The sequence below is a fragment of the Gymnogyps californianus genome, chromosome 11 (assembly GCF_018139145.2).
Source record: "Gymnogyps californianus isolate 813 chromosome 11, ASM1813914v2, whole genome shotgun sequence".
In the NCBI taxonomy this organism is placed as follows: domain Eukaryota; kingdom Metazoa; phylum Chordata; class Aves; order Accipitriformes; family Cathartidae; genus Gymnogyps; species Gymnogyps californianus.
In genome coordinates this window covers 5401197-5429081 of record NC_059481.1, presented here as the reverse complement: position 1 = coordinate 5429081, position 27885 = coordinate 5401197, and positions in this window count along the sequence as shown.

The following is a 27885-nucleotide window of genomic DNA, read 5'->3' as shown; positions in this document are numbered from 1 at the left end:
CAGCTCATGATCTGTAATTAGTTAAGTATGCAAAGTATTTACCTTAAATCTTGTTAAACTGATAGCTTTGGCTCTGTTTATCCAGGACACTGCTTTTAGAAAAGTCCTTAAGGAAATCTGTCTTGTACATACAGCACCATGAAAGAGCAACACTTTACCATAATCTGAACTATTGCTCATGCATTGTGCATTCTGGAACACAGCACAGCCAAGCCAGAATCACAGATGGTGTTTTACATGACAGCAGTCATGACTATTGGCCCTCGAGTCATTTGGAAAAAAAACCCAACCAAACCCTCAACATCTATGAGGATCAGGTCATACAGGAGGAGAGGGGAGAGAAAGAGCAGCATCACTGGTTTATAAACATCTGATTTACACCCTAATAGGTAATTATGCCACAGCTGGTAGGGAAAATTTCAAACAAGCAGTTAAAGTAAATTAAATATCAAAATAAAGAATGAACTTAATCCAACCAACATGGCCTTCTCAGTGCACTGCATCATGCCATTTTGATATGAGAAGGTCCAGAGCAAAGAAATTATTTTGGCAGCTTTTAGGGCCAAAGTCAGTCCTACAATTCCTTCTTTGAGTATTTGCAGCTACAGAGACTATGGTAGCTTTCAAACAGTTTGTTGTGGTGTGTGTTTGTCAGAACAAGCCTTTTATTTGATAAAGGCAAGCCAGAACCAAATTTAGCGTGACTCTCCAACATCAAAACTAGACCTCGAGCAAAATTCATAGACTGGATAAAGAGCATCTCCTTAATGAAACAGGCATCTTCACAGAATTACCCAAGTTCAAAGCTCCTGGCTTAGGAGTGGCCAGAGTACATTTTACTTTTGACTTGCTAAATATCTGAGGTTTGGAAATTTATCAAGCTCAAATTAATAATTGATTTGGGGAAGCGTTAGATTTCAGGCCACTGTATCCTGTGTGCTGCTCTCAAACCATTTGTAGTAAATATATCCAGAGTGTCAGGCACTCCGGTGCACTGGTGCATCCAAACCTAAAGCCAACTCCCTGCAAGGACAGCCTGGACACACCCTTACTTGCACAGGTGAGGCAAAATCCCGTATCCATGTTAAAAAGACCAAAGTGAATACCTTTCTACCTACTCGCCAGAGATTCACCTGATTTATCTAAAGTAGCCGCATAGAAAAAAGGACTCCATGTGATTGTTTAACATAGCACAGCACAGAAGACAGGTCTGTATCCCTGCTTGCCTCTGCCTGTGAATGCCCCTAGACGAAGTCCCCTAGGTTAAACTTCACAGAATGCCAATGCGAAAGAATGGTGTTTCTAAGGAGTCCTTATGCCTGACACTTAGGAAAAATATCTACAATGCAAAGCATGTCATACTGCTAGTGGGAATTGAAGGAGGAGAGGGAACATCTTCTAAGACATCTGCAGGGAATATTTTACGAATTGACATGTGTTTCTCTTAGGGGACTGTTTCATCGCTTCACTTGATTATCCATGATGTTTTAATGACCATGTTTTTAAAGGTTTTTCATAAGAATGAAATTTTAAATCAAGAGGCTATGAGATCCCAAAGGAGAAGAGTGTTTTACTTAGGTAGCCAACCATGACATTGGGGGATTTCAAATGGAAGTGGGGAAAATAAAAGAGTCTATGCAAAAATTAAACAAACTGAAAAAAGAAAATGGAAGAAAAATGCTAAGATAAATTGGTCATTTGTTGAACTGCAAAGTGTTCTGAGGAACTTAAACTAAGCAAAATAAAAAAGCAGAAAGGGGCATTAAAATAATTCCTGTAATACTCCCATTTAGATCACACTGTCCATTGCTGCAGTGCAATCCAGTGTAACTGGACTACACCCACCATAAATAGCTCCATTTCTCTGCAGATACTACTCTCAAGTAAATAGTCAAGCCAAAACTGGAGGCCTGAAACCACTCACTTCCTGATCAGACTTTAAAACTTGTCATTGCCACACCAGCACTGGTTTTCTAAAATCTATTGATTTTGTTACGCTTGCTTGCAAAGGTGCAAGACCGGAGTAATCCAAGTAAACAGGAGTACAGTAGTTCAAAAGAGAGAGGTTGCTGATTTCAAATTTCCTTTCATCTCTCCAGCTTTTTCACCATAGCCGCAGAAAGCAGTTCTAACACAGACAAAGGTTTAGGTGTTTCAGTCACTGTGCTCTGCAGGTCTCCATGAGGCTTAGCCAGCCACAACCAAATCCTTGTTAACAGCCTCCCTCTCGCATTTACCCTATGAGTAGGAAGAGAAGTTGCACTGCCTGGATGTATTAGCAGAAATACTAGACAGCAGCTGGAGATACACTGTCCAAAAAAAGTGTATGTTGGGTGGATTACTCCTCACATTGCTTCCAAGTGTCTTTCAATGACACCTCGAGAAAAAACACCAAAAAACTGCAGTCTGACATAGTTTCTTGATATATGTTGTGGAATTAAGAGAGAGGAGGTTCAGGTCATTTCATGAGATGGGTGGGAACCCGTCCAAACCAGCAAAACTGCAGGGCAGGAAGGTTCCTGAAAAGAGCTGCCTTTTCATCACCCTCATGATACAGCCATGTGGCTACTGGCCAAAGGCACAGGCCCCCTTCTCCCAAGACCAGAAGTACCCCGTTCCCTTACTGCCTAGACTGCCTTTAACTCCCACTGTTGTTTCCTTACCGATCAGATCTGTTTAGGTTTGCAGGAGAGAAACAATCTAAACCAAAGTGCTTCCTAACATTAATCCAGCTTTCCCAGCTTACTGAAAACCCCTTTGTGCTCCAGTAAAGGGCTGGAGAGCCTGGCTGCTACACTCCGCCTGCTGCCGTCCTCAGTTGGAATGAAAATCAAACTGTTTCTGCTGACTCCCACTCCCAACCATTTGTAGCAGACAGAATGAGAGCAAAAAAGGGATTCCACTGAGCAAAGAAACCAGGAGGGCACAGGCGTGGGCAAAGCAGCCGAGGAACAGAAGGCAGCATTTGTTTTGACTGATGCAACCTGACAAAAGCCAAAAAATGTGTCCTTTTGCACAGCTGCATATTGCTGTAGATGTGGCATGGACCACACAAATTATATTTAATGTAACAAATTGGTAATACATAAAGGTGGGTTTTTTCCTCTTTCACACATAAAAATTTAATATATTTCCATTTCAAAGAGATTCACACCATCCTTTTAGGCAAACTCTTTTTTTAGAATTAAACATATGATGGGTTTTATTGTGCAAAGTAGCACAGGTTCACGTGGGACCAAGTCGTGAACAGTGACAACACTGGTTGTTCTACTTCAGAAAGTCTAGTTGGTTGAAACCTGGGTTAATAAACCACAAAACTTAAAGAAATGCCTGTCTGCAGCTGGTTTAGGTTCCCAGAAATGTGCACTGCATGGTCAGAGGAGGGATGCTCAGGGAGAACTAAGCAGCTCCAGCGTTAGCCTTCACTGCTTTTGCTCCCCTGGGAAATGCAAATCACCATCTGGTTACTTTTTTGATGAAGGAAGGGTTAAAAAACAGGTGTAATTGGAAAAAAAGATCTCAGCTTCACTGAAGAGACACAGCAAAAGAAAAAAAAAAAAAAGCGTAAACCTAGCTGCACAAAGCCTTCTGGGATTCTCGTTACATATGGGCCTGAATTTGAATTGCACCTAACCAAATGGTGGTGGGGCAACTGTTAACTGGGGCACAGGGGAACTGGGCTGCCTGTGCAAGAAGACGCTCAGTACCAAACAGAGCCAAGACTAGGTTCTGATCGAGGTCTTGCCACAAGGATTCAAATTCGTTGAGTATTAAAGCAGAGGAATGCTAGAACCTCTTAAATAGGCAGTTGGTTTCTCCTCCCCCTTACCAAGGACTGTCAGACCTTGCCTTCCTGCTTAACAGAAGAGATGAATAATTACTTTTCGAATTTATAGCAAGGTGTTGATTGAAAATATATAATTTTGAAATTTATGATATGACAAACTTACATTATGATATTACATGACTCAATCTGCCATTATTTTTCAACAGAAAAATGTTTTCATTGAGCAAATCCATTTCCTTAAACTTCAAAACAGGACAGTTGAAATAGCAATTTCCAAAGAACAGCAGAAGCATAAAATATCCTCTAGCAGCTTATCTGCAGGGTTTAATGCATGGACTGCTACAGTGCTACCAGGGTGGGCTATTTTCCATGTATGGTATGCCTTATTGTAACACCAACAAAATGAGTGCTGCTGGTCCTCATTGCTTTAGGACCTAATTGCTGTAACACTTTTTAACCCAAGGCAAAAGTGTTTTGTTGTGTTTTATTGGTTTTTTTTTTTAAATAAAAATAAAAAATAAACAAACAAAAAATCCCACACCCTAACACAGCTTAGGGAGCAACCCTTCTACCAAGGCTGTACTGTGCTAATCTATCAGCAAAAATGTGGAAAGCAGAGACAACTAACTTTTCAACCACCTTAAGCGCCAGTCCTCCTCCCCAGAGATGGCAGAGAGTGCACTGTGGCATTTCTCAGTTATTTCTCTGTAAGAAGAGGCATAAGATTTGCATCATATACACATTCAAAGTGGAGTATCCCCAGCCCCTGCCTACACGTCCCTGCTGTTTCTTCCCATTCACATCATGTTGTCGGAGCACGATTACAATCTCCAGGTCCTGTAACATCCTAGGAATAATTGTAGGCGGCTTTGCTATATGACATTAAGTCTTTGGTCTAACACTATAAAGGAGACAGTCCTGAAAAAGGCACATCAGGGTGTGGCCAACCATTGGGCTGGCCCTGTACAGGAGGGATCACCCAGCAGTGCCAATCTCCACAACAGAGCCAGAGTTTTGTCTGCAATAAAGCTAACAGATTCTTTCAAATCATTCATTACAAGTAATATGTCCCATAAAGTCCCAATGAATTCACTCTGCCACTGAAATGTACATTTCTAAAATACATAGGATGTTTTCTAATATAATTTTCCTTTTCTTTGTTTAAATTGAAAATGTGAAGAGTTCTAACTGCAAGAGAGTACAATGGTAAGTGCTTTTAGATTAAAAAATTACCATGTTCTACATTCCTCTCACATGAAGAGGACAGCATCAATGACTTTTGCAATGTGCAAAAATGTACAGACTGTATTCTCCTGGGCTGAGGCTTTGTACACATCACCAGCTAGACATACAAGCTAGTTTTGAGATGTCTGCCTCAAAATGTATTCCAACTGACTTCCAGTTCCTCTGCTATGTTGACATTTTCCTGTGACAGGTCTTTTTTGCACAGCATAGTTAGCTTTGCTTGGAAAAATTAAATTATTAGCTTGGGCACAATTTGCTCAGATTATATGAAATCCGTCCTGTCAAAAATGTATCATCTTAATTAGTTAAGACAACAGGCATTTTCCAGAATTGGCCTGTCAGATAACATATACTAGCATAAGAGAATCTTAAGGGTGATTTCACTTACAGAGCTTTAGTAAGACTATATTTCTTCACCTTCTACATGCAAGTCTTTTCTTTACCTTCTTGAGGGCTGATACAGCTTGTCTTCAGGTCACTGAATATCATGAGACATCATTCTTAGAGCTTTAGTAATTTTTATTGTTTAAATATTTAAACAACAAAACCTCTGGGGATGTGGAATTGCAGTAGAATATCTACCAGAAATTTAAGGTGGAATACATGACAGAAATGATTTAGTTGTTCTTCTTTGGTGTTCCCTGTTCCCTGCCTTCCCAGAAAAGCATTATTTACTGAGATAAATCAGAATAAAGTTAAATTTAAATATACTATTACGATAAAATAGAGGGATCACGGTTAGTACAAAAGTTTATGCTTTCTAGCACCACAAGAGAGAAAAAAAACGATCAAGCCCACCTTACAAAACCAACCAACCAAAACTGTTCAAACTGATCAGGGACCATAAACCCTGCAATACCTTTATTGTGCCAATATGGCCCTCAGTACAGGTCACAGAGAGGACAGTAACATGCCCTCCTGCTTAAGTTTTTTTCTTTGAAATTAACCTCAACACCAGGTTTGTTGGCTTTACAGTAGTAGCTTTAGGGACAGTCAGAAATTATTTATGTAGTGTTCACTGTATTACGTTTATTTAGCAATGAAGGACGTATTTAAATCTGGTTTCAGGTAGCGAGCCAGGTACTCACGCAGCTGAACTCTTAAGCTGCTATGCCAACAGCAATACACACTTGGACCTGGTATCCACTTACACAAATACACAACAAAGAAATGTAATCTTCTGAAATCCAAAATGGTGCAATTGGGGGGAAGGGTGGTGTTTCTGCTAACTGGGAGAAAGGAACCACACAAGCTGTACGGTAGACACCCCATTAAGAGCATTTCCTGGGAGTAAACTAACCCAAACTAGCTATAGCTCCAAAATAATGAGCTTTAGTATCAAGCACTTCTAATCTGTATGCTAACTGCACATTTTTTGTCCACTCAACTCACACAAACTGCAGGTGGTGTAGTGCTAATAACCCATTTGCTGTTCCTATTCCCTCTGTGCAGTAAATTGCTGACCATTACTCATTCTGTAGGTCTTTTAAAAGCAGGAGACAAAAAAATACATGCAAAATGTTCGAAAACAATGCAAACAAGGATTCAACTGTTGTGAAAGGCTGCTACTTGTAAACACTTTCCTGGACCGACTGAACTGGTCTCAGGTTCTAGATGTGCGTGTCAGTCCTATTTGCAAGCAGTGCCAAGGAGATATGACCAGCAGCAGCTATCTGAATATTTGATTTCTACCATGAAAGAAGCATTACACACGAATGAATGTGTCCTTCCTGTTCAGGACACAAATCTTAACTTTTTACCTTCACACAGCATGACATTGAATGCTGCCGGAATATCCTCCAAAGGCATCTGGAAAGCACTGGACTAAAGCTTATGAGAGAGGGGGTAGAGAGATAATTTTAAAAGACAGTTTAAAACACTTTCTAGAGCTTGAGAGCCAACTTTTGCATGAAAACAGCCATCACATTTCAGGTAAGAACTGCTTCTTGGAGTGGCGTTGTACAGAGCTGAACTGTACTTGAGCAATCTCACACTCATCACGGGACATGCAGGCAGGCTGTTGTGAGACTGCCAGGAGATGGTTCTGAGGGGGCAGTAATGCCGCTGTTCACTAGCAGTTGGAAGTGAATGTGCTTGTGTTTGACAAATAGGAAAAACATTGTTAAGATGAAAACTTGGGAGGTGAAGGTGAATACAAAGGAAGGAGGAGAAGAAAAGAATTGTAGCGTAATCATAGAAATGGACATGAGGAATTATTTGAGCCTAAACTGCAAAACCTGGGAGACCGTTTAATGCCAGCTATAGCTGACTACATGAGCTCATTAGCCTCCACAAAGCTCATATAGCCAAGAAAATAATAGAAATATTCCAGGATTTCAGGCGTCACAAATTTAATTTTGATACTTAAAATTGCCTAGCCAAACCTTCCCCACTCCTACATGCACACACATACACAGAGGCAACTTCAAGCTGTATCACATTTGATGGGAGTCAGCTTGGTCTGTTGGTGTCAGAACAGGGACTACATAGACAGAAGCTAGAATCAAGACTCCTAACAACAGCAGAGCACCCACAGAGACTCTGAAACCATCCGTAGCCTATGGACAAGCTTGCCTTTCCCTTGACAAGACATCAGGGTAGAGAGAGCCTGTTTCGCTTGTTTCTCCTTTCCTTTTGCTCTGTAAAGGACTGAAGATTTGGTCCTTACTAAGTATAGAGTAAGTATTCTTCATAACCTCTCCCACTACTAACTGCCTGACTTTTATTTTATCAATCTTTTTGGCAGTAAACCTAGAAGTCTGAGGGATTTATTATCCACAGATTTCTAGGAGCCATGAGGAATGCAGGAATACACTCTGTCATTCCTTGTCCTAAAGCCCACTTCCACCGCTGAATGACAGGTCCTTCTAAGTGCTTCTTAGCACTCCACAGAGATAGCACTAAGTATAATAATATATCTGGATGGGTAATGATACAACTGTTGCTATTTACTGTTGCAGTAATTTTTCGTTTCTTTGAGTTGTTATTTTTTATTTTGTTTCCCTGGGAAACAGAGAGAGGTTGTTAAAAATTCTTGAGCGTAGTCATACAATAACTGTAATGATAACGGACGACAAAATTCAAGCATTCACATCAGAAAATACCACAGTATACTCTGGAGGGGGAAATAGTCTATTTTTTCCTCAAGAAAATATTTTCTATAATAAATATATCTGGACAGTTTACAAAGTCCTCAGAGGCTAACCAGTTAGCTGTAACAAGTTCTATACCTGACACATTTTTCTTCAGGGTAACTTGCTTCATTCAGAGTTTTAATGTTTAAATAAACTGCTGCCCAAATCAATAATCTATGAAATCATTCACTCTGGGAAAGTCCTTCAATCCTTCCCCCCTGTTTTAGGTCAATTTATATGCTATGCTACAGCCACCTCCGGCTGCATTTCATTACCTTCCCACTCTATCTTGCAGCAGCCACTCTGTAGTTTTGGCTACTATTTTCTCAGCAAGGAGGTCCACAATATTTTATTTTGTGCCAACTTGTCTCAGACAGCTGAGAATCCCTTCTGTCTTGTCTCAGGGTTTTAGATCACTGCTGTATTCCAGCAGAGTCGGTGAAATCTGAGGCCATCCGCTAGTCTTTGCCTAGTGACAGTAACTGAAGAGGTATCATTGCTCTTGGCTTTCATAATCTTAGATAAAGCAGGTGTGGGAGGAAACAAACCTAGGCTGTATTGATCTGATCCTATTTTATTTCCTTCCCAGCACAAAGTTTGTACATAGCTGCTCTCCTACTCTCACATTTTTTAAAGATACTTAAAATGTCTATTAACAAAATAGTTTCACAAAGACTTCACAGAACAGTGTTAGCCTCTTCAAAAACCTTGTAACTTCAATGATGTATAGTCCTAACCTAGCAAAGAATTTAAGTAAATGCTTTAAATTAAGTTGGTGGATATTACTGTGCTAACAGAGATGGGACCACTCATATGCTTCAGTAAATGCAAAAGTTCATTCTGTGTTCAAGGGGGCTCACCTGAGCAGCAGCAGATGTATAACATATCCAATTTCCAGTATCCTTCCGATTCCTTTCCCAGGCATACAGCATCATAATATCCAGAGATCCAATTAGATGCTTGGCCTCATGACATGAGGACACGGAGGTTACAGAACGTGCTTCATCTCAAACCACACAAAATAGGCAACGGCTGTATAGATGAACAGCCTGAATGAGACCAATTCCAAGCCTTGCCTTTTGCCTCCTCACACCAAGGCCGTTGAGCTTGTTGCCCAGCTGTCTGGAAACAGGATACAGTTTCCAAAGGGAGAGGCAGTAGTCAGGAAGCACCTGCCCTTAATACTCTACACAGCCTCAAGCTCCCATTTATTTATCTGAGAGTCTAAATTGGTCAATATGAACATTCAGAGGTACGTGACAGAAATTTTGTACCTCTTGGAGAATATCCTGTATACTCTGTGAAGACCCTTCACTCTACAGCACAGGTTTCTGGTGGAACCTACAGGAAGAAACAAGCCCTTACCACAAAACAGACTGTTACCAGAGGTGGTGCAGGAGATGAAGAGAAGAGATCCAGCTATTTTAACATACTGCTTATTAGTGAATAATTAAAGACACGCTATCCTCCATCTTTTTCAGATACAGGAAGACCTTACTGATTTCTTTTAAAGCCTTAATCGAAAAAGTAGTAAAATAAAATTACTTTGGGAAATTTTTTCCACTTACGCCTCCCCTTCTCTTTAGAACTGGGGTTGCATTTCTCTGTACAAAAACAAGGATCATTAAAAGGAAGGGAAACAGATTTCCCTCAGGCTCACTCCTAAATACACTTCTAGCCTACCTTAAGTAATGGCCCTCATTTACCAAACTGCTGAGGGCCTAGCTATTCCCCCTGATTTCAGCTGATTCTCCATGTGAACTGCTGAATACACTGAAAGGCCCTTACTCATCACTTAGAAGTTTAATTTGAGGTTCCTGCTTCTGAAAACCCACAAAAATCCTGAAAATTCAATATACTTGAAAGCTTGTATAGTTAGTGAGCAATACCTTACATACATTTTTCAAATCTCTCTAGAAACAGGGCAATGGTGGAAATACTCAGAGCCACAACATCAAACATCTGCATCTAAGGCACTGATTAGTGGTGGATGGCCATCCCTTCTGCTTCTTCCATCTCTACCAGCTGTTCAAGTGCACAGCTGAGCCTTGGAGCTGAAAGAAGAGAAAGCAGCAAATGCACATAGCTGCTTCTTGTCTTAATCTTTGAGGAAAGAGAAGCAGGTCTGGGTTTCCTCTCCTTTTTACACCAATACAAAATGGAAAGCAGTATGTTTCCATTTACAGAAAATCATTGTAGTTAACTACATAAACTTAAGAAACAAGTGTTTGGAAAAAGTGCAAATTTTGTGAAAAATGAAGCAAACGTAAAGAGAAGAACTTCACAGACCAGGGAAACATCCAGAAACTACTCATTGTTGCTGCTCACTGTTCTAAGACTACGAACAAGGAGAGATGACAAAAAAGAAGAGACAGGGGGGAGAGAGAGAGAAATCTCTAGGATAGAACATTTTTTCCCCAAGAAAGCCTTCAACACTTTTTATTTCTACTTTGGGAGAATGAAATATCCAGACTTGATTCTACCTGTCAATCACTGTCGACAGCAGCCTTGCTTGGCTGCCTAGTCATTAGGACCAGCTAATACGTTCCCTCTCCTCTGCCTTCTTACACCAGAAAAGCTACCAGCTAATGAGATCCATACTAGGGCGTGATGGGGCCATCTCAAAGGAATATACCAGAGAAGAAAACTGATCAGAAATATTTCAGAAATTTTTGCATTGCCCATGGCTGTAAAAATGTATTTTTACTGCAAATGAATCAAATTAAAAACATCTTTAAAAGCCAACTGAAAAATATTAGAGCTTTCTGCATTTGGGAGGAAAAAAAAATCCAATACAACCAAATGAGGACCTTCTTACAGATTTGCCCAGATTACCAGGAAAGCTATGGGAGAATGCTAAAAGAAAACATCACAGAGACAGACCGAGGAAGATCCTGTATCCATAATGCTATCATCCCAGAATAAACCTGTCAGTTTGTTACATATCCAGGTGCTGTTTTTCTGTAGCTTTTGAGACATTTAACGTGCAGTGCTACTCTTGAGATGCGACACTGTGAAGATGGCACCTTCTTACTCAACAGATCATCTCTGCATGGATTTTTAGTCTCATCTCTGCTTACGTTAGGATTTCAGCTGCCTTTCATCACTACAGCGCTGTGGATCCAAGATGAGTCTGAGGGAGTTATCTATATCCTTGGGTTCACGTGTTATTATAGCACGATCCTGTACTAGAGCATCTCAGGAACTGATCAGGGACCTGAATCCCTATTCAGTCAGAGGCTTGCATTAGCCACACAGCACAACAGAGCAAAAAGGCACTGCCAGCACTGCTAAGTTCAGATTCTTGGACCAGCTGTGCAGCCTCATGGGCTTCAAACTCTGACACTACTTACACCTGCGCAACCTCTGGGAAAGTCATAGGGTGGCACAGGTAGAAATGAGGGCAGCATTTGCACTGCGAAAACATTTCATGCGTGAACCAAAAAGAAAGAAGCTCATTTCAAAAGGTCAATTCTTCTGCAAAGCCCAGGCTCTTAGGGAAGGCTTTTTAAACCAAGTTTAAGGACCACAGTGGCAAAAAAAATGCATGCAAAAAATCTTATAGGCAAGAATGTAGGCCTCATTGATGTTTCATTTGCAAAGTCACTTTGCAGTGGAACTGTTCAAAGCAAGTCAGCATCACCACACTGTGTATTTTCAGAGAGAAAGGAAAAAACAAATGGATCTAACATTTCTATATGGAGATGCAGGGTTTGCTATACTGGAGCAGACAAATCGTCCAGTTTCATTCCCTGTTTCTGAAAGCAGCTTGCATGGCATGGTTTGAACAGAGGCAGAAAACAAAGCACTCACTCGCATGATGCATCCAGCCATTTGTGCTAGACCTTATCACGGGAGAAGACCTTCTTCCAGACCCCTTCAGGTTATCTGACAAAACCACACAGCCTCATATTTTGCAATCCAACTTACCATAAGTTGATCTGAAACTAGGCTCAGGAAATAAATCCAGGAAAGTGACTCTTGAACTATGAGACATATTTGTTGAAGAAGAGAACATGTTTTTAGCCAAACAGATATTTGCGATTTTTTCTTTAAAAAGATACTGTAAAGTAAGAGATCAAAACATCATTAGAGCCAAGTGTTCTGCTTTGAGTCTTCTCACTCAGCATACTTTGTAATAGCACTTTCACTTGAATTTGGAGATTCTGCTCACGTATTCTAACACTCACTGACAAGGGGAGGATGGCAGAGAGACAAGGACAGAGAGTGTGAGAGTCCGTCTGAAAGCAGAGCAGCATAAGCACATACACGTGTATCCAGTCTACATTTTCTAGCATACTTCCTACTGAGCTTAACTAATCACCTCCATGTACAGCTAATAAGAAAAATTTCTTTGTACTTCCTATAGTATAGCGGGATAGTAGAAATTATTTTCTCAGGAATATAAAGCCTCAAAGGAAGACAGGATATGAAAAAAAAGGAACATAAAAATAAACTATACTGTGCATTTGACATGTTATGTGCCACTTTACATCATTTGGAGTTTTATTAGAAGGGTAGCTTTGAGCTCAAGGGAGAGTATTTCAGGACCAATATTTCAAAAGCTACCAAGTTTCTCTATAGTGCTGGATAGAACTTTGGAAGTGAATGCAATATAAAAAGAACATGGGATTGAGAACAGATCTAGCGAATCTCAGTTTCCTCTGTTTTGTCGTTTACTAAGAAGTGTGCAGGAAGGAGATGGTCTCCTTTTAAATAATTTGCAAGCCCTTTGCATTTCAACTTTTAGAAGTCACCAGAGACCAGACAAGCATCAGTATACAGGCAGCTAGAGCAGGCATATCTGTACATAAAGAGCAGTGTTTTCAGGTTCAGCAGTTTTTGAAGATGAGGCTCCCTTAAAATGCTTCAAGTACAAGACACAAGTCAGCACCCATAGTTGCAAACTCCTACTGTGGTTTGTTTCTTCCTTGATTCAGAGGATTATTAATGTGCTTTGTTACTAACATAGTTTCCAGGATCAGTGGTCAGAATCTGTGGTATGTCTATGTGTGTCCTTGCTAATCTATGCAAGCCACAGAATTGACAAAAAAAACTGATACAGGCCCCAACTAAAGAAAACTCCTGAAGAAGCCGAAAGAGCTCTCAAAAAGCTTACACACCTGAGTTCATTTTTCATAATATGGGGACCACATTATTCTGGCAGCTGGCAACAGAACAACTGAATATTCACAGCTGCATGATATCTGGGTGGAAACAAAGCTTTTTCATATGGAAAAGTAATTTTACAGGAGCACTTATGATTTTTCCAGTATAACACACAAACACCATGGTGTTTTTTGACAGGGGCACTACCTAGACAGAATGAGAGGATAAACAGAGACCCAGAGAGCACAAATGTCTCTGGGGTCTGGATTTTCACATATTAGGTCATTGGTGGAACAATGGAACAGGACCCAGATCCTTGGGAAACTTCTGCAAGGCCCTTTCCTATGTTCTGCCTTATGTCAGACAAGCAATCAAAATAACCCACCCAGCAGCAATGGGATAACCCCATACCTCCCACTGGATTACTCAGACATTTAGGGGATATCTCTAGCACCCCAGCATTCTGGGTGCTGCCCAAGGGTAAAACCATGAGCCATCAGCCACCATAGCTAAGAAAAAAAGATATTTCTAACAGGCATAATGTTGGGATTCCACGAAAGAGTATTTCATGGCTGGAAACCACTTCACAGCAGTCTTTCAGTTTCATATTTTAATGTGTCATCTGTTGAGAACAAAGAGAACCATCATGATATTAAAGCAATTTCTCTTTGACCCGTAGTGATCTCTAATTCACTGGACTCTGTAATTTGCTTTGTATTGGAGGTTAAGTATAGCCGCTGTAGCTGAGGACTGAAGGATGACATTATATCACTCTGCAGTATATTTCTCTCTCTGCAATGCATATATCTCATTTCTTACTAAGATGTACAGAAAAAGGAAGTTCAGAATGCATATTCATATTAGGATGTGCTCATGCTCTGGAGATGACTTTAATACAAAGCCAAAAAGTAACATTAGCTTTGCCACACAATTTATTCTTAAGGAACAACACTTTCATGTGACTAGGATCATTCTGCTAGCCAAAGATGGTTTTTACTTCTGTTGAAACCACATTTCTATTGTGAACAAATAAAATGAATAGCATAAAAGCTTTTTATAACATCCAAATCTTATTCAAAACATACAGTAGGGGCCAACTCTTGCTCTCTGACACTGCACTAATGCAGTAGATAGAATGGAGTTGTGTGTATCAACATATAACTATGTTACAAATGTATTCAATGTATTTCCAAAACGAAGGGGTTTGTCATCTAATTGCCCTTTACAAAGTAGAGCTGCCAGGACAAACAGTGGCCTCATCCTTTCACTCATTTTTTGGAAAACATTAGGAACTCAGGTCTGGGTGTACCATGTTAGACAATGCAGATTGATGAGGCAGAAAAGACTGAAAAGTCAGCCTTCTTCCCGAGATATGACATCAGAGACTTCTGTGTAGGATGTCTTTCATGGTAAAAGGCTTTCTCTGAGAATGCATAGCCCCTTGCTGCCCTACAGAAATACCTCTGGAGGCTTTGAAGAAAAGTATCTTCAATTCCAGTAGTGTGATAGTAGTTTCTAACTGAAGGTACAATCTTCAAAATCGCAGGATAGCCAACAGAAAAGAGCTTCCAGAGTAGTAACTAAGATTAGACCTGCTGCTCCACAATATTTTGCCTCTAGCTTCAGGACATCCCCTCCAAAAGAACTCATTGCAGCCATCAGCCAGAGACACAGATGTCAATAGCTATGAAGGGTCCCTTATAACAGACTGCATTTTCCCGTTTTGTTGAATATTCCTGATTGTCTTGCAGAAAAGTGATGTGTGCCATGGAACACTACCCTTTTATGTACAGAAATGTAGACATAGTCATGGAATTCATGGAAAAACTGAGGATTTAATAGTCCGTATTTTGCAGTAGTCCTCCTCTCTCTTCCTAAATGCGCTAATTAAGTGAGAAACGAGTTACAGATCAGTTACTATGCAATTTCTCAGAACAACATTTTAGAAGATCTGAAGGTGGCTCAACCTAAGTTTGTCAGATAATACATATTAGTAAGCAAAATCTAACGACCAGGGGTGCCAGTATCCTGAACAGAGGGGTTTTGAGCCTTAGTTTTGAAAAACAGGTGGACTGAAGCACATCTGCAACTCTTAGGTATCTGCACATGCAGCAAATACACACTTGCAGATGTCAGGCTTGTCTGCCATTGTTACAATTAAAGGACAATTGCCTACAAAGCTTTTGGAAAGGAGTTAAATCATCTGTAATGGCCTTTCTGCTTGCTTGTCAAACACCTTTCTTATTTGAGTTAAATGTCATTAACAACTCATTTGCTTACTGTTAGATCCAAAACAGAGCGGAATCAAACTAATCAGTTTAGGCTTGACTTGCATCCTTTTCCAGTTAGATTCACAGAAACTAAGCCTACAAAACATCTCACAGATCTGCTTTATCCCTCTTGGTGATTTGTTTCTCTTACTATGTGCCTTCTAGCACGTCTCTCTTTTTGGGAGGCAAAAGTCAACTCAGAAAATCTGACCACCACTCTGTTCTGGTTAGATTTCCAGCACTGCAGGAGATTGCTTAATATTTACAATCCCTGAACCTCAATATTAATTTATATTTAGAACAATTAATAAGAGACATTCCTATTGAGAGGAAGTTTAGCAATGCTTGACAGAGCTCCTTTAACACCAGATTTCACCAGCAGTTCAAAATTTTCCTATATCAAAATGGCTGCCTCATAGAAGTTTTTATGGCCTGGTTATAGGCCTGAGAAAAACGTCTTTAAAATAAAAACACTGATGCAACAATAACTACAGCAGGCATCTCTAGAATAACATCTTTTGATAACACCTAAAATGACTGGGTTTGAAGGATGTTGTTATAATGAGAAAGGAGGATGTTTAGAGCTGCGGGTGGCATTGTTTCCAACCTAAGAACACATCTGGGTGCAGAAAATGATGCGTCTCTTACTTACAAATAATAAATAAGATATGATATATGTTTCTCTGAAAGGTTATAGACAGAGGAATAGGTGGAAAGCAGAGGCCAGTGTTGCTGACAGGGATACAGTGGCGAACAACTGACTTTCTCAAACAAAACCTAGGTTCTGTATCACGATGTTCAAAGACAGACTATATGGCATTGCATCAGATCCGCCTTGGGATTTTGCTAAATATCAGAAAATGTTGTTAGCCAAATGTTTGATCCTTAGAGAAGACTGCTTTCACAGGGATCCACATGTCTGCACCCCCTCATCAGTGAGAACAAAAGAAGAAGGTGGTCTCTGTAGCCCCTTTAACATTTCTCTGTGGGAATGGGCACCCCAAAGTACAACGGGATGCGGGATACCAAGCCAGCCAAAGGGACATGCAAACTTTCAAAAGCTTTTTCTTACACATACATATGAAGCATTATATCCTTGAATGGAAAGTACCAACCTAAAGCAAAAAAGAAAAGGGACAAATGATTTATACATACAGACGTTTCCTTGTCTGGAGGAGGGTCAGGGTAGGGCTCCCTCTCTAACAAGAACGAGAGATATTAGAAGTAGGAAGGAAGCAAGCAGGAAACGATCTCAGTGCATGTGCCAGACACCCTTTTAGGGACTGCAGCAGTTTGTCAGATTCTAAATAAGGATACAAGAATGATAACAGCTGAGATGCCCAGCTAGAAAACTACTGTCTTGTTAAACCTAGGATGAATTTATTACCTAGCAAAACCCCTATTTCCTGAAAAAACTCATTCCCACAGTTTAAATCCTTGTGTCTCATACGTGTACCACAAACTTACAGTGCCAGTTTAGTGGTGCTGCTTTATGGCTTTATCAAGCTTATCATTTATCAATATTGCCTCTCAAATAAATCAATCTGACTAAACCCAAACATACAAACAAACCTCACCACACATCTTTTCCATGAAGTTTTCAAGGTAATCACCACTGCGGTAATGACTCCTGTCATTTTTCTTCTGAAAACCTGAAAGCTAGGAGCTGAGGAGATTTTGGAGTTAAGTTAGACATTGCATAGTAAAAGGAGGGATCTGAACTCTTCAAGCTTACTGGTGGGAATTCAGCTACAGCAATCACTCAAACACAATGTTTGTTCAAGAGCAGTTTAACAAACCATCACATCAATCTTAAAATATCAAACAATATTGAAATGTAAAAAAAGCGCTATAGCATAATACTGAAAAAAATATTACAGTTAAAGGTTACGTTGGTTTTCTTAAAACTTTCAACCGTTACATGAAAAGAGAAAAAAAATCTGAAATCGTCATCTTTTATAATAATTTTTGTTCTACAGGTTGCTTGCAAATAGTTCTTTTCTAATATTGGCAATTTAAATCCATTCTGTATTCCTAAATATACTTGCATAAATCATCCAAAGCAAATGACAGAAACAATATCCTGCATCTCATCTTGCAAACAGGAATGTGATCTATTTAATCAAATTTCAAACTTGAGTTTAGCTGTCAATGCCAAGAAAAAGTAAAAGAAAACATCCACACAAAAGGAATTTAGAAAGATAAGGACTGCCTTTAAAAAAAAAAAAATTACATGAATAAGAGGTGAGATTACAGAAATATTGTGAAAAGAGATGGCAATGTAATCAAGTTGCCCCTATAAGTTTGCCACCCAAACTAAAATTTTCTATGTTTAGTATGTCCCTTATGTTGAATTTCTGAGGGAAAGTTGCAACAAAACCATCCCAATTTCAATGATCTGTTGGCATAACATTTCTGTTTGGCTTGTGCTGAAAATCATCAGCTTTAGATTGTTTAGGAGCAGTGACTAGAAGATAAATAAATGCTCCAAGTCTCTTAATGACGCCTGCACCTGTTAATATAAAACCCAAAGCTTAATCCAGGTTGGGTTTTTGTTTCACTTTGGGGTTCTTTTAGCTTGCATCAAATACGTGTAATATTAAAAAAAATTAGTATGCAAGTAAAACACTGCATAATAAGTATATACGGGTCAAAGAACAAGTGCCTGGGCATCTCTAATTCTAGTATTCATTAGTATCTGAATGCATAAATGGTTTAAAAGCTTAATATTCTTTTATTACTGTTTTCTGCATGCGGGATAGTACAAAATGTTACTAGGCATTTCTAATTTATCCACTTGTATAGCACAAGAAACTGGAAGTGAAGAAGCAAAACTGCCATGCAGAAATTCTTTTAAAAAGATTATCCCACAATGCCACACACGCCCAACTGACACAGTTGAATCAGATCTCAAAAGGTATTACTGATGCAGAGTTTAGCAGGATTTAGAGAAATGCCCTCTCCTTCCAACATGGCTATAACCATTAACCACTGCACTGGAATTCCAACTTGTTGCTTCATCTCAGAAGCTAAAGTTTTGGGTTTGGTTTTTTTTTCTAATTAACATTGCAAATCAGTGCAGAAAGAATTTGCCAGATCTCATCTGTCAAAACACTTATGGATATCGTGCAACATCTGTGTTTCTACACTTCGTATTAGATGCAAAAAGTGTGCTGGGGGAGACCTGAAAAGCAGTTAGCTTGAGTCAAAAGATGAGCTCATCATTCTGTTCTTTAAGAAATTAGTTAAGAACAGCATTTCCACAAAAGCCAAGATTTCTTCCTCACTCAAGAACCCTGAATCCTTGTACTATTTGGAAGTTGGTCTTGATCACGCACCATATATCCAGTTGCTATCCAGATATAGGGATAAACTGGCAAATATGAAACCAAAGATTATTTTTATTGTTCTCCCTTTCTCTTATCTAACAAAGGACAGATTTTGCCTTGTGAGTTTCAGGGGAAGGACACCATTATAAATGAAGGTAAAGGAGGGTAGAAAGTCAACATCAATCAAATACAATCAATGAGTAGCTAACAGCGTGCTGTTGTAAGAAACTCTAGCTGATACATTCAGTGTGCTGAATGAACACTGCACCACGGATCACCTCATGAATATATTTTAATTGCTTTGCTTTATTCCTTTTCTAACCCCCTTTTTCCTTTAGCTTTATATCGTGTGATAGAAGCCTGAAGATGTTAGTCTTCACCGCCAACCCTTTCCAGCAAGCTTTTAAAATGCATTTTATATTAATCATAACAGGGAAATCAAGTCTTGTCTCCTGGCTTGACTTTTAGCTTTTGGGGATTTAAGACGGTTGATTGTACTGCTGTTCCTTGAAAGGGCAAGAGCGATGTATCTGTAACAGAGATTTCTTTCCTACCTCCATAGGAGGCAGAGAATGACAACAAATATTACAAATAGTTTGTACAACGTTCAGTTTCCCTGCCAGTTAGCCTGTAGCCTCTTCTTTTCTACATTGCTCCTCAGCAGCAGAAAACCATTGAGATCAAATCTTGCAGTGAAAAATCATACTACAAATCCTACAGAAAGAACAAAGCATGCTCTGGAAATTCAGCCCATGGGGTGAGGTATAGCCATCCATTACATATGCTACTGCATCGGAGGGGATACTTTTTATTAAGGTTTTATGAGGCGAGTTCTGGCAAGTCCTTGGGATCACTGACTTCCTGCTGGGCAGCAGAAACAGAACCCCAAACCGTATGAGAATCTGTAATGCTGGTATTTGCAACATGAGAGGGGCCTCGAAGTCACTGACAGCATTTATTTATTTGGGTGCGACATATTTCAGGGAAGAAAGATATGTTTTGGTTAAGATGTGCTCGTAAACATGGTTCTGTGTGTTGGACTTCCTAGGTACAATATATGGCTACATAAATCTTACTCAGTATGAAAACATTTGTATAGAATACTTGGCTATATATAAGCTTTAAATACTCCAGCACTTTAAGAAAAATCTATATTTCATGGATTAAAATATGCATAAGTTTAAATTTATCTGCACATTTCTTCTTTGGAAACTGTTCCTTGAGAATAACATTAATATTTATTACATTTTCCATGTCTGAGCAATTATACGGGCATAAATTCTTCAAGAGCTGATTCTGCAGGACCTGAGTGGTTACATGGTATCCTATTTATGTCACTGGGATCTCAGGTAGGGACCTGTGCAAGATTTGTGCTTGGCCTTTAAGACATCCTTTGTTACATCAGCATTAGCATCCCATTTTACATCCATGGGAGGTGAGGTTGAAGGCCCTGGCACTTGTTTGCATTCAGCTTGATGGCCTCTTTCCCAGCAGCGTATTCAGAGCTGTGGAGAAGCTTCCCTCAAAAGTCTTGAGGGCACAACCCCATTTTCTCTCCGTTTTCTTAGTGTGACCCCTTCAGTGGTCACCAGCTCAATTCCTCTCCCACTGAGGAAGAAGAGGTGGTGCCTAAAACTACCGAAGGGGCATCCTCCGCTTCCCTCCTCAGTGGCACTGAGCTGTTGGCAGCACACAGAGCAGCGTGCACTCTCCTAGGGAAAGCCCCTGCTGCAGCCACTGCTTATAGCCAACTCTCATTTCCCCACTTTGGTATCAGCAATAAGCCCGCTCCTCCAAATTCCTCTATGGGCTTACCCAGAAATTTGCATGGCTCTGACATGCTTTGATATCATCGAGCATTTGTTCTCATTTTCTACTAGAATATATATATCATTACAAGATCTTACACAAAAATTGACAGAGCACATTGAATCATCGGATTAGCTGGCATACTTGATTTCTTCACGGTGTGTCCAAGAAAGGAAGCTTTCTATCAAGAGCACACTGTCAATTCTTAAATACTTGATTTTTTTCCCTGAACTACAATTAAAGGTTCTACTTGCAGCAAATCTATAAATGCAAAAGACATTGCAGTGCAGTTACAAATAAGATACAGGCCAAAAAATCGTGGATCCATGCTGTCTGCATCCCTGAGAGAAACAGCAAAACAAATTACACTGAACGGAGAAGTAAATGATGGATCTACCAAATGAGAATGATTCTTCACAAGATGAACAAATTAACCTCACAGTACCATTTCCATATGTACTTGCTACACAACCGAAAACCCACTCTTTTTCTAGCTTCAGGAGAGCATACCTTCAGCTGGCAAAGACAGAATGCTAGCCACTCAGAAAGGTGACTTTTTTTGGACAAATGAGGAAACTTAATGAATTCCCCACTCCACAGACGGCTGTAGTATATGTTAGAGCACCTGCTGCAACTCACTTCATATCACATTGCAGTTATGAAAAATAGTTTGCTATTTTGGAACCCCCTGGCAGCCAGAGTAAATCACTGAGGGCCCAAAGCTCATTTATCTTTTGTCAGAACTGAAGCCAAATGAACACCATCTTGCCCAGCAGCTGAAGAATGGGGGAAAAAACACTCTGCAAGTAAAAATAACCAGAGGAGCATGCAAGAGTTGCAAAGACAAGTGACTTCTGGCAGGTAATAAAAAGCTTTTCACAACTCACTCAAGCTTTTTAGACCACAGTATTTCCCTGCAAGGTCCTGAGAAAAGCAACTGGGGGAGGAGGGAGGGAGGGGGGGGAAGAAACGGGCATGGGGAGATGGTCGCATAGAAGGAGGAGAGTCTGAGCCACGGTCATACACATGCTATCATGGCCTGCCATTAGCTAGGTGACCTGCTGGGTACACACAGATAGACAAGTTTAGGATTTTAGCTCCAGGTCTCACGTGACAGATGTAAGGCAAGAACTACCCTGGCAGATGCTCTATACCTCCAAAGCAGGAAAGGCAAACCTGAACACTTGCTTCTAGTCAAAACCTGTGAAAGCTGTAAGGCTACACGTGGAAGAAATTGGGTACTATATACCATGAGCTGGGGAATAGCTGCTGTCTCAGTACTGTTAACCAATAGAAACATTATCTGTGCCACTCTCAAAGATCCACGCTGCTTTGGCTTCCCACAACTCTGTTGAAACCAATACTTTCACCACGCAAATGGTTTCCTCAAGGATTTTATGTAGTCTTAATAGTTTGCAAAAAGCACACACTGCAAGGTGATAAACCTGCTATGTATATCACAGTAGTTCATAGGGGATCCTTCTTCATATTTTTCCATTTTGAACATTTCAGTGAATCACTGACTGAATTATTTGATTCATTGCATTCACTAAATCGAAGCAATACTTCCCGATGCACACACGCCCCTAGCAAATCTCTGTGATGACTGACATAAAGCAAAACCAGCTGCGCTAGAGTTCTGAAGTCCAGCAACATGTTGGTACGTTTTCCTTAGTAAAGCACAGTAATAACACAGGCAGAGGTAGTATGTTCTACTAGACCAACTAGAAGAGCTTGAAACCTAAAAGGTTTTGGCACAAAAGCCCTTTTCCTCTTCCAGCTATGCTAGCTGGTCTAATGAAAGATAGGCCTCCTGCAAACCTTGTCACGTTTAAAGTATGCAAGAATGGTGTAATCTGAATGTGAGGAGTATCTCAATAGATGCAGACACACTATCTTTTCCCTTCCTGCTTCCCTTATGTCTAGTAACATACATTCTCTTCGTGAATAGGAACATGTTTCGGTTGCCCATTCAAGCTTTAAAAGCGTGTATTTTGTTCTGTGGCTGTCAAGGATACAGGAATCCTTGCAACCACCGTAAGAGGAATTTTAAGGCAACCTACTTCAGGGAAAAAGGTAAAGCCAGGCATTAACCTATGTTTAATATGTATGACTGTTACACAGGGTTCATGTTTCTATGAGTGGCTACACTTTCCTCTTGTGCTTCCTAATTATCTCCAAAGTACTATTTCAGCTATTAAAGACACTATTCAGGTATTATTAGACACATACTAATAGATGAAATACACCGAAATATAGTGATTCACAGAAGGAAGTTACACTTTCAAGTTCAGTAAAAACTGAACACAGTTGTGACTTTTCTTTGCCCCAGCTGGAGCCACAAAGATTGTCCTTGGAGTTTATAATACAAGCAGCATTAAAATGAAATCATTGCTCTTTGTTTTCTGTACAGTTAAGAGTACTGCTAGTGTAACATGATCTTCATATAACTAGATGCTCTGATACTAATGTTCTACCTCAAATACAAAACTAAAAAATATGGAACAATGAAGGGAATCAAACAAAACCAGGTCAATGCTTTTAGGTAGAAAGACTTTGAATAAAGATGTCACCAAAATATTTCATTTATTTTGTTTACAGATTTTAAAAATTTATTATTTCTCTAGCTTACAAATAACCACTGACTTTCAGCCAATGAGGCAAGCACCTGATTTAACTCTGAAAAAAGCACAAGCACTTCTCTTGGCTTCCCTGGGAGTCAGATCAGGTTTTTTAATTAGCTTTGATTCTTTGCCATTTTGATAATATGAATATGACCTTAAACACTTCTCTTACTGGACTACAACTGGAAAGCTAAAGAGTTTTAAATAATTCTCACAAATCAAATTCTTTTACTTGCATCAATTTAAATACACCACAGACTGCTCACGAGCTGAAAAAGAGTCTCAAAAGAACAACAGAAAAGCAGGAAATGAGTGATGCAGCATCACAATTTACAAATAAAACAATAATACAGCCTCCCTCTTAACGCCCTGAGAAAAACAACATGGAATTCTTACACAATAATGTCAATGTTTGTGATACTTTGAATTACTTCTTTAAAATTCTATTCTATAAAACCATAATATATAAAGTACAGAAAAGCTGCCATTATAGCCCCCAAGTCTCTTTGAGCTGCATCTCAGCAATGACATTTGGACAGTGAAATCTTATATCCTAAGTTTAACTTTAAATTCAAATTACAGAAATGGATCTGCTCCTCCATATACAGCTAAGAAGCACTAACTTGATAACTTAGATCCTAATGTGGTTTCCAATATATTCAAGTATTCTGCTCCTACCCAGGTTCCCTCTGCTACGTCAGAAGTGAATGGAGCTGTGGAGTTACAAAACACGCAGATTACATGAAATTATTCAGGTTAATCATGACAGAGAAAGTACGAAGTTCTTAAGAGGGAGCCTGGTGAGCAATCAACATTGTCAAATGTGAGATCCAAATGCAATTAAATGCCAAATACTCTACACTGGAAGGAATAATCTGAACCATACCAGCATCTTACAGGCTCCACATTACATCATGATAGACATGTACATCATTGCAGACAACTGAATGAAGACACAATCACAAACAAAAAATAATAAAAACCCCTAAGATGCAAAATACATTATACAGAAAACAAATTGGGAGAATAATTCTGATTCCATGTATGTAATTCAGAAATCTAGTTTCCCTTATTGGATTGGCTTTTTTCACTTCGCAAAGAAGTAGGAAGACACGATGGAGTGCTTTATGAGTGGTGAACACTAAGAATGACCAGAAGCATTGGAAAATCCTCACCATATATGGAGCTGAAAGAGTGGGGGTTTTTAATGTGCAGACAAGCTAAATGCAAAGAGACGTGACTATTTTGACAATAGTAAACAGATGTCTGATAAGAAGACTTGTTAGAAATACATTTCTTCAAAATGGTTAGAGGAGAATAATTTTCTTTTTTTTTTACAATTAGGTTACACAGCTTATTTCTAGAGGGTGATGGCCAAGAACTTAGCAAAATTCAAACAGGCTGAGATACAATGCTGGGGGAAAAAAAAATAATTCTGAAGTAAGATATTTCCAGACCTGGCCTAGGACAGCCTTCAGCCATGGGCGAGTAGATAGCAGCTTCACTAATGGACAGTCACCACATTGCTAAAGCAGCCTGAGCATTACTGCTAGAGACAGATTTTTTACTCATCCAACACCAGTGATTTCACGGACTACAATCTCTGTTTCTGCCTTTGCCACAGGTTTCTTTTATCACTCTCCTGCTCCTGTATCTCAAGCTTTTCTGGTAGCAAAATAAAAATAATCTTAATACTTTCAAGAGGGAAGCTGTAAGAACAATGACTGCCACTTTGCCACACACAATGCTTTGGGAAAGTTTGTAATTACAGTATAAAGTGTACAGTATAAGTGCACCATGCAGGAAACTAAGGACACTTAATGATACCAAGATGACTCCAAGTGTTGGGAGGCATCTCAGAATCCAAGACTTCATTCAGATGCAGTCCTCCATGCCAAGAACAGATCAATCAAGATATGTCATGTGAATTGAGTACAGAAAGTAATGTTGTTAAAAATGTTTTTCATGTTCTGATTCTATGCTTTTCTGTTTCAATACTACAGATGTACCATTACACCTGCCCCCCTCCTTCCCCAATTACTTCTTTATTTTTAACGGCAATTGCAGCTCCAGCTTTAAGCTAGTGGGGCCAATGGGCTCAGTTTGTAAGGCTCTAGGAATCCTCTTCCAGTTAACAGGCCGAGGGATTCAAGCAAAAAACACCTCATCTTCAAGTAGAAAAGATTACCAATTTGGATAGGGCCTTTTACATTTTTGACGCTTCTCATGAACCGGACATTTTGACGTAGGTAATGTTTGAACTTAAAAATGAGACACCAGCTATTTCAAGAGCCAGCTGTTCAGCTACAGGCAAAAAGGTTTGTGGGCAAAAGGGGCAAAAAGCCCTCTTGGAAATCACGTGTGTAAAGCAGCAAATCATGCCATAGGGGCTACACTAAGGAGGAGAGGATGTGCGAGACAAGCATACCTCAGCCTTTTGTTTTACATGACACCAGCTCTCTGTTAACACCAGGGATTTGCAAGAGATCTTGATATTAGCTCTTTACTGCCAAATGACCTTACTTAAACAGGGGTCCCTCTCTCTGGGAATAGAGAACATCCAATTTGACAAACCAACCTTATAGTATATGTAATACTATACTACCCACACAATTTAAGCTTTTTAGCTGAGATTATTTTATGGTCTTTAGTGGAGTTATTCAGATGTAGAACACTTATGACAGCATGAGTTTCCTGCTGTCCCAAACAGAGGCATGTAACTGAGCTAGTAAGCCATACAGTTCATGACTCTTTCAAATCCTGACAGTTCTCAATTTCACATGGAGACAAAGTCCTTTTATAGCTTCATTAAGTGACATTTAAGGACCCAATCAAAATTGTCAATAATTGCTGGAAATTCGGGGCTGAATTCTCAATACCAGAATGAACTTTTGCAAATGAATTTCCTGCATCGGTTTGGAAGGATTGGTTTGTCACTTGTGGCATTCTCAGTCTCACTTTCTCTCAGATATCCCTGGTGCTTTTGTGCCATCCTTCTTAATAGAGGAATGCGAAGACAAATGTTTTCTACAGATTTCCTAATAGCCATTAATCCTTTTCCTGAGAGAGCTTTTTAAAAAGTTAAGCATGCATGAACTTCCTGTGAAGCTGGTACACTTCATGCGGCAGTACAAGCAACATTTGTGTTGTGCTGCAGCTTGTTTTCATTTCACTTTTTTACATGGAGAAAAAGACTCGCATTCCCCCTCCTATTTTGAAGCCATTTCACCACTCACCATTTTAAAAAAAGAATGGGATATGTCACTTGAAATTTTCTCTTGAAAAATATTTACTCACTGAAGGAGCAGTGCTTCTTCCCCCTCTTTAAGAGTCTGCAAAATAAAATACATCTAGGAAAATCAGGTATGTCACAGCAGATCTCCCTATAAACACACTTGGAAAAGTTAAATCATACCACCACTGGAAAAGTACCAAGCCAGTTATAGCAGAAATTAGATTATACTAGTACTTACCCTGGTAATATAGCCTTCGGATATGGAACTCAATTCAAGGAAGTACCATAGCTACGGTGCACGGAATTTTGTGAACTGCGTTCTGCTCTTTCTTCTGCCAGAGAGGAAAAATCTACTGTGTTACTAGAATACTGAAATTCTTTCATATGCAAATATGTCAGGCAACAGCATAGCCCCAAGGGTACTGGCAAAACCTGTGAGACACCAGACTCCAGAGAGCTGTTCATTAAAGGTATGTTCTGATCAAGACAGCAAACTAAATGGATTCAAGGTGTATCCATGCTCTTCCTTTCCATTTCCTTTTAAAGGGTTTGATAAAGTACAGGACATCTAGACTTACAAAAATTCCTGATCAGTTCTAGTTTCCTCATCAGGAAATGCAAATGCAATGGATCGGTCAAAAACCAAAAAGCTTTCACAGGAATGTATCAAGTTCAAAGACATGCTAATCAGAAAGGGTTTCTTGGGTCCACAGTGGATTTTCAGGTCAAAGTGAAAACTGTTCTTCTGTCTCCCCACTCCCTCATCCACGGTGGGATGCCAGTGGGATGAGAGTAACTGATCTGACACAGGGATTGGAACTCAAGTCTTTCCCCTTCCTCGGAGCACAGTAGTGGTAGGCTTATTCCCTTCTGCAGAGACACTGAGGGATACTTCCAAATCTGAAATCATCATGGCTAAATACATTTCCTACACAGCTCTAAACTACATCCCTTGGCCAGTTTCTTTCTGGCAACACAAAGATTATGCTGTGTCATCCTCCTGACATCGGAAAGAAAAATATCACTTTGGGCAAGAACGCCCTTCAGACAAGGACAGGCTGGTTTTTGTCCTCAAACAGTATGACTGGCCCTATTTCTCAGTAGGATGCTCAAAGCATTTCAGAGACAACACACAAATTTTAAAACCAACATGATGTTAAAAAAAACCACCACAAAACCCAAAAACCCCCACCAATTTGCAGGTAGGAGAAATAATTGCAGAGGAGAATGCATTTCCCCAAGACCATATAGGAAGTGAGGGAGCCGGGAGAGAAGAGCCCTGCGTCTCCACTTCTGACAGAAACACACACCTCCTTTTTCTTATACACGCATATCATAAAAAT